This window comes from Hyaena hyaena, unplaced genomic scaffold (assembly GCF_003009895.1).
Source record: "Hyaena hyaena isolate Hyena2069 unplaced genomic scaffold, ASM300989v1 scaffold_872, whole genome shotgun sequence".
Taxonomy (NCBI): domain Eukaryota; kingdom Metazoa; phylum Chordata; class Mammalia; order Carnivora; family Hyaenidae; genus Hyaena; species Hyaena hyaena.
The window spans coordinates 193637-206767 of NW_024081506.1; positions in this window are offsets into that span (position 1 = coordinate 193637).

Here is a 13131-nt window from a genome sequence, read left to right on the forward strand (position 1 = left end):
GGTCATTCCCTTTCCTCAGTCATTTTCAAACAATGCACTTTTGTTGCTTCCTTCAGAGCACATACGGCAACCTTATATTATGTGAGTATGTATCTATTTGCTTGTTACTTAACCCCCTCCACCCCATACTGTACGTTCTTTGATGACAGAAACCATGCTGGTTTTTTCATCTTTATATCTCAGGTATCTAATATATGGTCTGCACATTAAGGGGGATATATATGTATATATATATGTATATATACATACACATATATATGTATATATATATAAATGAATGAAAGAAGAAATTCAATAGAAAGCAAAAGCCAAGAGAAAATTGCACTCATTAAAAATATGAACCTAACAGGAAAGCATTATTATTAGAGACATTTACTAGCCTATAAATTGTATACAAATGGTAATAATATGGCTATATTAGCACATTTCTACTACTAACACTGCTGCTACTTTGTGACTACTAATAGAATATATTTATACAGGTATCAACTATATTCCAATCAACAGCAGGCAGAGCAGAGGGATTATTTCATTTTAATTGTAGAAAGAACCTCAGGATAAAAGTAGTTGTAAATATCATTTTACAAATGAAAAAAAAAACAAAAACAAAAACAAAAAAACAGACGACCGGGTGGATTAAGCAGTTTATTTAGCTCACAATAACATTAAGAATCAGATAATCTGACTTCAGTGTCTAAGGTCTTAACTGGTATACAACACTTGTAACAGGAATATAAAAAACATATTACATGTAATTTACCATTTCATATTTTATTTATTAATATGGGATACTTTTTTGGTGAATTCTAATAATGCTTAATAAAATTTCCTGACTTTTAGACTTTTTCACTTTTCCATATAATTGAATTTAATGATGTATTTTATTATTTCAATTTTGATTTATATAGAATCATCTAAGAAACAAAATTAATTCCAGTAATCTGAATGACAAATATATACTTTATGGTCATTAATACTTTCAATTTGATTCTTTTCTTTGTGGTCAGGAAACATATTCCATATGATTTTAATCATTTTTAATTTATTGAAAATGATCTCATAGAGTCTAACTTGGTGAAAATATGATATGCCTTTGAAAAGAGAGCATGGGATCTTCTTGAGTGAATTTTCTGTAAATATTAATCTATTCATGTTGATGGACAATTACCAATATCTTCTATCTTATTGATAGAACAATACCTTTTATTTAGAGTGTTTGAGTCATTCATATTCATTATTATGTGGTTCGGTTGAAATCTCTCATTTTATTTGTACTTTGTTTCATCACTACTTTTACCTTTTTCTTCTTTTCCTCCCAGCATTTAAATTAATTAGGAATACTCATTTCTGTATCTCTTTTTTATCCCCACAAGTGTCTTACTGGCCTTATGTCACTGATTTTTTGAGGTGGTTATAAACACACATACATATACACACGCACGTACATATTATACATAGCATTCCATATTAAAATAATATAAAACTACTTCATATATAATTCAAGCATGATAAAATAACATTTTATTTCTGTTTTCCAATCATTTGTGCTACTGTTGTACATTTTACCTTCATGTTACAAACCCCATAATATACTGTTATTGTTTCTATTATAAATAATCCATTATCATTTAAGGACAGTGAAGTGAAGAAATTATTTTTTGATCCCATATTTATCACTTCCAGCATTTAAAACATCCTCTCTGGTGACACTTTAGTTTTTGATCTAGTAACATTGATTTCTGTGTGAATAGTTTAACATTTCTACCATAGCACACCTGCAAATTCATGCTCTCAGCTTTTGCTTGTTTAAAATGTATTGTCTTTGTTTTGAAAGTTATTTTTTGCTAATTATAGAATGCTAAGTTGAAAGGTCTGCTCTTTAAACACTTAAGGATGCTCTTCCATTTTATTTTAATTTGCTTAGACTCTTACAAGAAATCCATGATTCCTGTCTTGTTCCCCTGTACCTAAAGTGGTTCTTTTCCCCACTCATAGTCTGATTTTTTTTTTCCATTTTTTATTTCTGCTCATGTGCCCTGAACTGACTTCTTCCTATTTATCTTTTGTTGTGTTTCACTGAACTTTGCGGATCTGTGGGTTATGCTTTCAAAAAAAGTGTGAAAAATTCTGGCAATTATTTCCTTAAATACTATCATCTGTTTTTTTATCTTTCTGTCTCTACCCTACTCTGAATTCAGTCACACATATGTACACATATGTTAGACTATTCCAATATTACTGAGGTCCTGTTTATTTTGTTTACTCTTTTTTTTTCCCTTTGTGTGATTAAAATTGGATTGTATGTGTTACTTCAGGTTTAATTTCAATGTTGTTTTTTGAGTTTGGAGAAAATCTTTGTCATTGTGGATTAGGCAAAGATTTCCTAGATAAAACACAGAAAGGGTGATCTATAGAGAACAAATTGAAAAACTGTACTTCATAAAGATTTGAAAAAGTTTCTATTCAAAAGACAGCGTGAGGTAGTAAAAAGAAAAGCTATGGCCTGTGAGTTAAGTATTTGCAGTTAACATATATAAAGAATGTGTAACAAATATTCAAAATTCAGTAATAAGAAAAAAAGAAAATTTTAAAATGGTACAATATTTGAACAAAAACTCAATCAAAAAGGCATATAGATGGAAAATAAGCTTATAGATATAATAATATATCATTATTCATTCAGAAAATGTAAGTTAAGATTACCATATGAGATACCATAACACAGTAAAAAAGACTAACTAAGAAGACTGACCACACTAAGGAGTAGTGAGGATGTAAAGACACTGGAATTCTTTTGTTTTTTTTTTTAATGTTTTTATTTATTTCTGAGAGAGAGACAGCTTGAGCAAGGGAGGGTCAGAGAGAGGGGGAGACACAGAATCAGAAGTAGGCTCCAGGCTCTGAGCTAGCTGTCAGCACAGAGTCTGATGCAGGGCTTCAACTCACGACCATGAGATCATGACCTGAGCCAAAGTCAGAGGCCTAACTGACTGAGCCACCAAGGCACCCCAAGACACTGGAATTCTTCTACTCTGTTGGTAGGAATGTAAAAATACTACAGTTTCTTTAGAAAACAGTTTGGCAGTGTATTATAAAGTTAAGCATTCAACTACTATATGAGGAAGCCATTCAACTTTGGGTATTTACCCAGGAGAAATAAAAGGATAGGCCTATATAAAGACTTAATTTTTTAAATTTATTTTTTAAAGTTTATTTATTTATTTTGAGAGATAGAGCACAAGCAGGGGAGGGGCAAAGAGAAGGTGAGGCAGAATCCCAAGGAGGCTTCATGCCATCAGTGCACAGCCTGATATGGGGCTTGAACTCACGAACCATGAGATCATGACTGAGGTTGACCAACTGAGCCACCCAGGCACCCCAATATATAAAGACTTTAAAAGGCTGTTTACAGCAGTTCTATTTGTAACATTTCAAAACTGGAAATAACTCAGATATCCATTTATATGCAAATAAACAAACTGTGGTATTATCTATTATCATGGAACAGTATTCAGAATGAAATAAATTGAAATATTGATATATATTTCACATAGGAAAATCTCAAAATAAACATGCTGAATGAAAGAAGGCATACAAAATAAGACATATTGTATAATTTTATGTATACCTTACCTTAGAAAATAAAAACTTATTGTGACAGCATATCATTGTTATCTTGGGAATGGAAGGCAGGTGTGAGTGTTGGTGCAAGGAAAAATGAATGGGAAGAAGGAAATATAAAGGCAGAGACAGAGACATATAGACATGATGGATATATGCATTATCATGATTACTGTGACGTTCTGCATGCCTACACATTACATATGCCAAAACTTTCCAAATTTAGTAATTTAAAAATATGTACTTTATTGTGTGTTATTTATACTTCAATAAAGTTGTTTTGAAAGATGGCAGTGATGCACTGGGTTTAATGTGGCTGAAATAAAACATCTTGAGAAATGAGGAGTATTCATTTGATGAGGACAAGGTAACTGGTTAGTCATCATAAAGTTGGCATGAGTGTTTTTGAAGGGGTAGGTCAGACAGGAGGCTAGATGAGAAGAAAATGTGAATGAGAAATATGTAAATGAATATAAATTTATAGGAAAATCTTGTTAGAAGCTTACATTTAGATGAATGAATAGAGATCAGGTAGTAGCAGAAGTCAATCTAGGGAATGTTGCTTATACGGTTATTGACTTATTCTGAGATGAGAATCCCTAAATATACTGTAAAATGTCTCCGTAGAAAGAGGGATTTAGAAAACTCAGGAAAGATTTATAAGAAAGTGAATTATATTGAGGTCATGGAGGAGATGGAGAGAAAATACTGTTTTCATAATGAAAGGATCTGCCTTGGATACAAGAAAGAATGAATCCTCCATTGTCACTGGAGAGATGAAGAAGAGCAGAAGGTAAGTTAATAAAGTGACTAAAAAACAACATTTTTTTTCTTTAAAGAGCAGATTTTTAAAATGTTTACTTATTTATTTTAAGAGAGAGTGAGAGAGAGAGAGAGAGAGAGAGGAAGGAGCAGAGAGAAAGGGGGAGAGAGAATACTGTCTGCAATGTAAGCACAGAGCCCAATGTGGGGCTCAAACTCACAAACCATGAGATCATGACCTGAGCCACCCAGATGCTCCAATAAGCAACCTTCTTCATAGAACACTAAGGAATCACTGATGTAGCAATTACAGGAATTAATTCTAAGTGAACTGAAAGAACAGTTTTCAAAAATATATAATTATAGCTAATATTTGTATAGATACTTAAGAAATATTTTCATGAATCTGCTGTAATAATATGCTTCCTCTAAAGTGATCGGCCTGTGTCCTTGGACAAATTACATATATTCTATAAGTCTACCTCTCCATAAATATAAATAACAACATAGGTTGTGATGTTAAATGAAATTAATAATATGAATGTCCCAAATAATAACCACTCTTCAATACTTATTGCAAGAAGAAAGAGAAGTGGCAAACAACATCTTATTATGCAAAGATGCTAAGGCCTATACACGATATTTTAAATAGCAACTGTGAAGTATTAAAAGAAAGTTTCAAACTTGTATTTTGAAAAGTGTGCATTTTTTATTCAGTTGGATCAGATGTGGGCACTAATGAAGGCACTGTAATTTGCTGAAGCACATAATTAATACATTTTGTTGATCAATTCAATTTTTAATCAGGTAGTCACGTAGGTAATGCTTGCTGAGCCTGCCAGATTGTGGCCTCATAATGGGATAAATAAAATTGCACGTTCTTGAACAGAGCAACTAAATGTGGTTGATAACTGTCAAATCAATATAGTTTTGCTCTCCATTTAATACCTAATATAGTTATAAATAATTATCAATACCTTCTAACACATCCTTTCTATATTTAATCATTAATCATCTTGAATACACTTCCTTTGATTTTCATAGTTAAAACTAACAGAGTCAGGCAAAAGAAATACATGACCCTATCTTTCATTAGTTATTATAATGTAAAACACCACTCTTTTGTTGTATACATGTTAAATCACCTGACAACTTTCACAATTTTATAAATAATTTCATAACAATTTTATGTGGTGACCTATAGAAATAGTACTTAACCATAAAAATAGCATCTGTGAAAAAAATGAAAAAAAATAGTACATACTAGCAAGCTGTCAGTAACAATAATTTCTTAGTCTCCACATTATTTTCCCTGTTATGTTTTCCCCCAATTTCATAGAGAGAAATAAAAACATGAGATATTGAGATTTACAGGGTTTCTGAATCAGACTTAATTAAAAATATATATATATTCTCTGTCTCCCTCTCTCTCTGCCACTTCCATGTTCATGCTCTCTCTCTAAAAAAAATATGTAAAAAAACACACACACAAATATATGTATATGTATATATATATATATATATGAAAACAGTCAAAGGTTCTTTAAAGTATACGAGTCTTTGTGTCTTTGTTTCAGGAAACCTTAGGAAAAAACATTTTGCCTTAATTTATTATTACTTTTAAATAAAATATTTGCAAACTATAGATTCCCATGACTGTAAACAGTTATATTTAAAATTTCTCCACTGTTACACAGTGAAGATGTTTCTTGAATTTTCAGACTGAATTCTTCAGTTTACTATACAGTACCTAAAATGGCAAATAACAGATGGAAAACATGCATCTTCGTATGAAACCATGGGGAAAAAATATAAAACAGAGAAAATGTAGGTTAAAAAACCTAAATACCAAATAATTCATCAAACTTCTTTCTTCATAAAACTTTTGATCACTAAAGATGAGTTTAAATTACTTCCTAGAGGGCTCCAATGATCCCACACCCACAGTTTGCTTGGTGGGTCATTCCTGATGTTTATTGGTCTCTGTATGATGAAAGGTTTCTTGACATCTGTTCCACATGTTTTCTAAACTCATTTGTGGCACGTTGTTTTGTTGATGGAAATAGCAAACTATCAACTTGAGTGCATTATGCTTTTCAGAAACACTAAGTTATGAAAAACTTACTTGTTCTTCCTGCTTTCAAACCTCATTTCTTACATAACTTTTCCTTTTCCTATTTCTCATTGTTTATTTTTCCTCGCTGCCTATTTCTATAAATGAACAATCTACCTTCTTACCTAAAGCCACTTCTTCCTCTCCTGCACTACATTTTACCTTCTCTTATAGATTCTGAAAGACACCATTCCGGCAATTCTTCTTTCTCTCAGAACATCATTTTCTCTCTTGACAATTTTCACTGACACAAAAACATGGTTTTATTTCCTCCACTTAAATGAGAACAGTCAACAACCTTGTCTGACCAAAATTTCCCTACTATTTAAAGTTCGAATCCACATTTCTCCTTTGCCACAAAAGTTCTGAAAAAAGGTTTCTATATTTTATCTCTAATTTCACCCATCCATTTCTTTCTAAATCTACTTTTGTGTCACCTGGGTGGCTCAGTTGGTTAAGCACCCGACTCTTGATTTTGGCTCGGATCATGATCTCACGGTTTGTGAGTACAAGCCCCACATTGGGCTCTGTGCTGACAGCATGGAGACTCAATGCATTCTCTGTCTCCCTCTCTCTGTCTGCCCCTTCCATGTTCATGCTCTCTCTCTCTCTCTAAAATAAGCAAATATTAAAAATAAACTTTTATCTACTCCAGGAAGACCTTTGTAACCATCACTCTAAGAGAACTGTTTTCCTGAAGGTGGGCAATGGTCTTCACATTTGTTAATCTAGTGGTGAAAAATCAGTCTATCTCATATAACATACTATAAACATTTAACTGATTTAACCACTTTCTTCACCCAGTATTGTTAAAACTTCATCTTATTTGTCTTCTTATATAACTAGCCTCTCCTGCTAAGTCTCTATGTTAGTTCTCTTCTTCTCCTTTTACTTTCTGTTGGCATATCACCTTCATTACTCCTAGCTCCAGTTTTTTTTTTTTTTTCCTGTATGTTCTTTCATTGTTCAGGTGATCACATTCAGTTCTGCAGCTTTATTTTTTTTTAAGTTTACTTACTTATTTTGAGAGAGACAGAGACAGTGCAAGTGGGGAAGAAGCAGAGAGAGAGGGAGAGAAAGAATCCCAAGCAGGCTTTGTGCTGCCAGAGTAGAGCTTGACATGGTGCTCGAATCCATGAAGCCATGAGGTCATGACCCAAGCTGAAACCAAGAGTTGGGAGGTTAACTGACTGAGCCACCCAGATGTCCCAGTTCTGTGGCTTTAAAAATAATCCTATCTCTGTTTTCAGGTCAGGTTTGGTTCTGTACCCCAGGTATTTATTTCTAAATGCTTTCTTGACTGCATACTTGAATATCCAATAACATCTGAAACTAAAACCATCCAAAGGTTAACTGCTAAATTTTACCCCTCAAATTCCTCTAACCACACATGAGGATGGCAATGATGGCATTTCTAAATTTCCAGTGACATGAACCAATCTTAACAACTTCACTGACACTTCTCCCTCTTCTCTCTCTCCTTCACCTCCCTCCTTCCTTGTGCCCTGAACACATGCACACACATATATGCCCGCACACACACACACACACACACACACACACACACACACAGTCTACATCAAGAATTTCTGTGTACTTTATCTTTAAAACATATTCAGAATCCAGGAGCTTCTTACCACCAGTACAGCTACCATATCATCTCACCTTGATTATACAGAGTACTTCCACTGGGCTCCCTATTTCCACTCATACCCCCCAGAACTTTTCTCAGCATCACACTAAGAGTGATCCATCAAACATTAAAGTGTGCTCACACTGTTCCTTCATGGCGTGGGTACAGGTTGGCTAAACTGGCCCATCGCCCTTAATATTTGTTCTGTAAATAAAGTTTTATAGGAGCATAGATATGCCAATCCACTTAGTGCGTTGTCTAGGACTCTTTTTATGCTAAATTTGAAGAGTTGTGCAGTTAGACAGGGACTGTATAGCTTGTAAGTGCCAAAAAATATTTACAATTGTGCTTTTTATGGAAAAATTTTGCTGATCTCTAAAGTTCACTAAAAATTTAAATTCCCTACTCTCCACTAACTCCTGTGGCTAAATGGTACAGCCCCCTAGGTATTTTATAAGGCCCTTTGGAACTCGACTCTCTGCTACATCGCTCCTGCTTCAGTCACACTTGTCCCCTTACTGTTTCTCCTTAGAAATTTTGTACTGGATGTTTACTCTGTCCAGAGGTAAGGTTAAACCCCTTACCTCTTTCTAGTCTTTGCTCAAATGTTAAAATTAATGAGGGCTATCTTGAGTTTGCTTTTAAATTACAACTAACTTCACTAGCTCTGCATCCACAAATTTCTGATGCTTTTTTCACTGCTATTATTTCTATCGCATTCAGAGTTTAAAAATAAAGTTTATATCTATTACCTGTAGCTGGTTCAGTCTCCCTACAATAAAATGTTAACTCTACTGCATTAGGTTTTGGTGTACTGAACTATTCTAAGGACCTAAAACAGTATCTGACCAAAAGGAGGTTCTTAATACATATTTATGTGATGATTTTATAAATCTGTGTTTTGAAAACATAGCAAAAACAACTGGTATGGAACAATGCATGTGTACGTGAATAAATGAATAAATGAATGAATGAATGAAGAGTTCCATAGAGGACATTTGGTGACATATAATGAGAAGTAGCTTAGAATATTAAGAAAATGTTAATTTTGGTACATAGTAATTAATATTAATTAAATTTACAAATATTAATTGAAAATTTTAAAACATTATATTAAAAATATGAAATAGTAGTTGAATTTGTAAAACTTAACTGTAATAAGTATTAAGTGAAGTTAAAATAGTTAGGTTGAATGAAAAAAACAGAAATAATGAATTAAATAATGTAACAGAATTTCACAGAATGGTTTCATTTCTGAAGAATTTAAACTTGTGTAGGCCAGGCTGTAACCTATAAAAACCATCATCAAGAGAGAAATATTCATAGTTTTCAGAGAGACACTTTTTTTTCCAATTTATAAGTGGAAGAGAAGGAGTATCTGAAGAAAAATATGCTAAAGATATATGGGAGAGGGACAGCACCTCGTACAGTATTCTGAAAAAAAGAAGAATGAAAGAAATATTTAGAGAAGGAGAAATATTGTAGAACAAAATAATTATGTAGACATTACCTAACACTTGGCAGGCTCTGTGATATGAAACATGTTTCATTTTATTTTTACTTAATCCTAACAGAATGCCTGGAAGATGGACATTATTATCTAAAATTGAAATCATCCTACTTCTCAATAACCCTGGCATATTTTTCCCCTCCAGGCTCTTATGTTCATTAAATGGCTCCACCATTCACTTAGTCTCTCAGTCTTGAAGGTTTGGAGTCATAGTTGATTCCCCTCTCTTCCTAAACCCCACATCCATTTAATCAAGTCCTAGGTTTTATATTATTGTAATAGCCATATTTGTAGCCTGTATTCATATAACGTGCTTCCCACAAAGTACTCCCAAACATCAACTAATTTAATTCACACAATGACCTTATGCTGTGAAAATTATTTTTTTTAATTTTAAAAAATTTTTGTTTATTTTTGAGAGAGAGAGAGACTGCATGAGCAGGGGAGGGTCAAAGAGAGAGAGATACACAGAATCTGAAGACAGGCTCCAAGCTCTGAGCTAGCTGTCAGCACAGAGCCCAATGCTGGGCTAGAACCCATGAACTGTGAGATCATGACCCGAGCCGAAGTCAGACGCTTAACCGACTCAGCCACCCAGGCGCCCCGTAAACACTATTATTAATATTAATCTAGAAGTGAATAATTCATATTTTAGTAAAAATACATTAAAGCATACGTACCTAATATGTGATAAAATCAACATTTAAACTCTAATTGCTCTGTCTCCAAAGTGCATGTGGCTAATCAATTTCTAATATTACTTCAAGTGTTTCAGGTGCTCCTTAGGTATACTTTAACTGCCTCTTTATAGTCTAAATTACCATCATGTCTCAATTGCACAAGTGCAGTTACTTACTAACTTGACTTTCCACATCCACTCTTGCCCCCTCAAGCACATTCTCCCCCACTGAACTGAGACAATTATTTGTAAATTAAAATCTTATTAATTTCTTATTTCAAAATACATAATTGGCTATCCTCTTTCTTTAGGAACAAAGTCTTAATAGAAACATTTTGTGGATTTTTTTTTCATCTCTGGATCCACTGTTGGCAGCATTGCCTTTGAGTTAATCTACTCTAACTTCTCATGTTCTAGCCATACTAGAAAGGAATATCTTCCTTTTGTTTCTCTCTGAAAGGAAATTGCACACAGTTTCTATTGCCTATATCAGATACTTCCCACAACCTTTGTTTAGCTAAATCTACTCAATCTTTAGATTTCAGTTGAAGCACTGTTTTCTCATAAAAGATTAAAATTTCACTATCTTGTGACCCAAAGATTATTTTTATAATCGTCATTATTCTTCTATTTAAGTATTCAATTTCTGGATTTCCTATTACTTTGTAACTTCTCTAAAGACAGGGATCAAGTTTATATTATTTATTGATTTCCTACATACACACCTAATATCTAACATAGTGCTTGCACATAGTAAATGTACATGGCAAGAATAGATCAAATGCAATTAGGCATACAATGGAAGTTGTATTTATTGTAAGAATAACTAGTATTATGAAATGTTAATTATCATCATGTGATTTACTCTCTTAACATAGCAAATTTTGAATTTCACAATATCATATTGTCAACTCAAACTTATCAGGATGGTTATTATATTAAAAAAGAAAAGTGTAGGCAAGGTATTGGAGAAACTGGAACCCTTATACACTGTCATGAGAATGTAATAATGGTGCAACAGTGATGGAAAATAAGATGAAAGTTCTTCAAAAATAAACAAATAGAACTAACATATTTATCTGTCAATCACACCTCTGGATATATATCACATTGTTTTAAAATTACCTATTTGCATATCATCCATCCAAAATACATAGCCTGATAATTTAGCACATCTTTCTCTTAGCTTTATAGTGTCTCAAAAAGGGCCTTAATGTTTATTGTGTAAAGTAACTAAAGAGACAGTTATTTATATATAGAAAACAACTGTTGTACCAAGAAGGAAACAGGGGTTATCATTCCAACAGACTGGAATACCTGGAGTATCCAAAATGTGAATTAAAAAAACAGCAACAATTTCTAAAAACTAGCAGCTTCCTTCATTAAAATTGCTCGAGAGTGATTGTGAAAAACAATAGTGTCTAAGATAACTGAAAGACTGATTAGGTTCTTAATATTTCTTCACATCTGGATTAAGTATTCAACTGATTCCTTCAAGTATACATCTGTTTATTCAGCCAATATTTATTGAAGTTTCATAATGTTTGAGGCCTTGTTTTACATGTTTATGACAGAGCAATTAACAAAACTGAGAAATCACCTTCCCTCAGGGGCTTCTATTCAATAGAAAAGCAGGCAATAAACCAAAACACTATAAACATATAATTCAAGGTTAGGTAGACAAATTGTGGAAAGACAATAAAGTATGCCAAGGATGTAGAAAAGGTGTCACTCCACCAGCTAGCTGCGTGTTTTTGTAAATAATACTGTATTGTAACACAGACATACTCATTTATTTGCATATTGACTATGGCTGCTTTCATGCTACAATGACTAAGTTTGATTAGTTGTGATAGATTTGTGCATTAGAGATTAATATATTTGCTTTATTATCTGAACTCGTAAGAAAAGTTTGCGGACACTGATGTAGAGCATGGCATTTAGATAGTGTATTAGGGAAGGTTTCTTTACAGAGGTAATCTTTAGGTTTACAAATAATTTGAAGGAATAGATTATGAAAATTATGGAAAGGAGCAGATTTGAGGCTAACTAAAAGACTGGATAAGGGCATGCTTGATGTTTTGTCAAAATACATAGTAACTATTTTAGCTAGAGTAGAGTGAGCAAAAGCAGCATTGAAAGGAAACATATTGGAGAAGAAGTCAGGTATATTATCAATGAAGAATTCTGTAAGGCAAGTAAGAGGTTTTTTTTTTTTCATTTTTACTTAAATTGTTTTTGAGAAGGCTTTGAAGGGGATTTGATTGAGAAGCATCTTATTGGGGGATTTAATTTTATTCTTTGTAATAAATATATAATAGAAGGCTGAAGTCAAAAAGGAATAATGACAGATTGATTCAATGTAAGCAATGATGGTGGCTTGAACTTGGGAATAATATGGAAATGATGAGAAACTGTCTGACAAGATAAAATTTGAAAGTAGTTAAGAAATGGATTGATTATGGTATAGGAGAAAAAAAAGTCACTGATAACCAGATTTGGGAAGGAGGATGCATACTTGAATGAGGTAGGGGCATTTGGGAAGATTGTGAATTGGGGAAAGAAAATAATGGGTGAGATATGCAAAGAATAAAGAGAAAGGGATCCAAGTATATCACTAAAGAAAGCCAACAGGGGTACCTGGGTGGCTCAGTCAGTTAAGCATGCAACTCTCAGTTTTGTCTCAGGACAGGATCTCAAAGTTCACGAGTTTGAGTCCCACATCAGGCCCTGTGCTGACAGTGCAAAGCCTGCTTGGGATTCTCTTTCTCCCTATCTCCAGCCCTCCCCCACTCGTGGTGTTTCTCAAAATA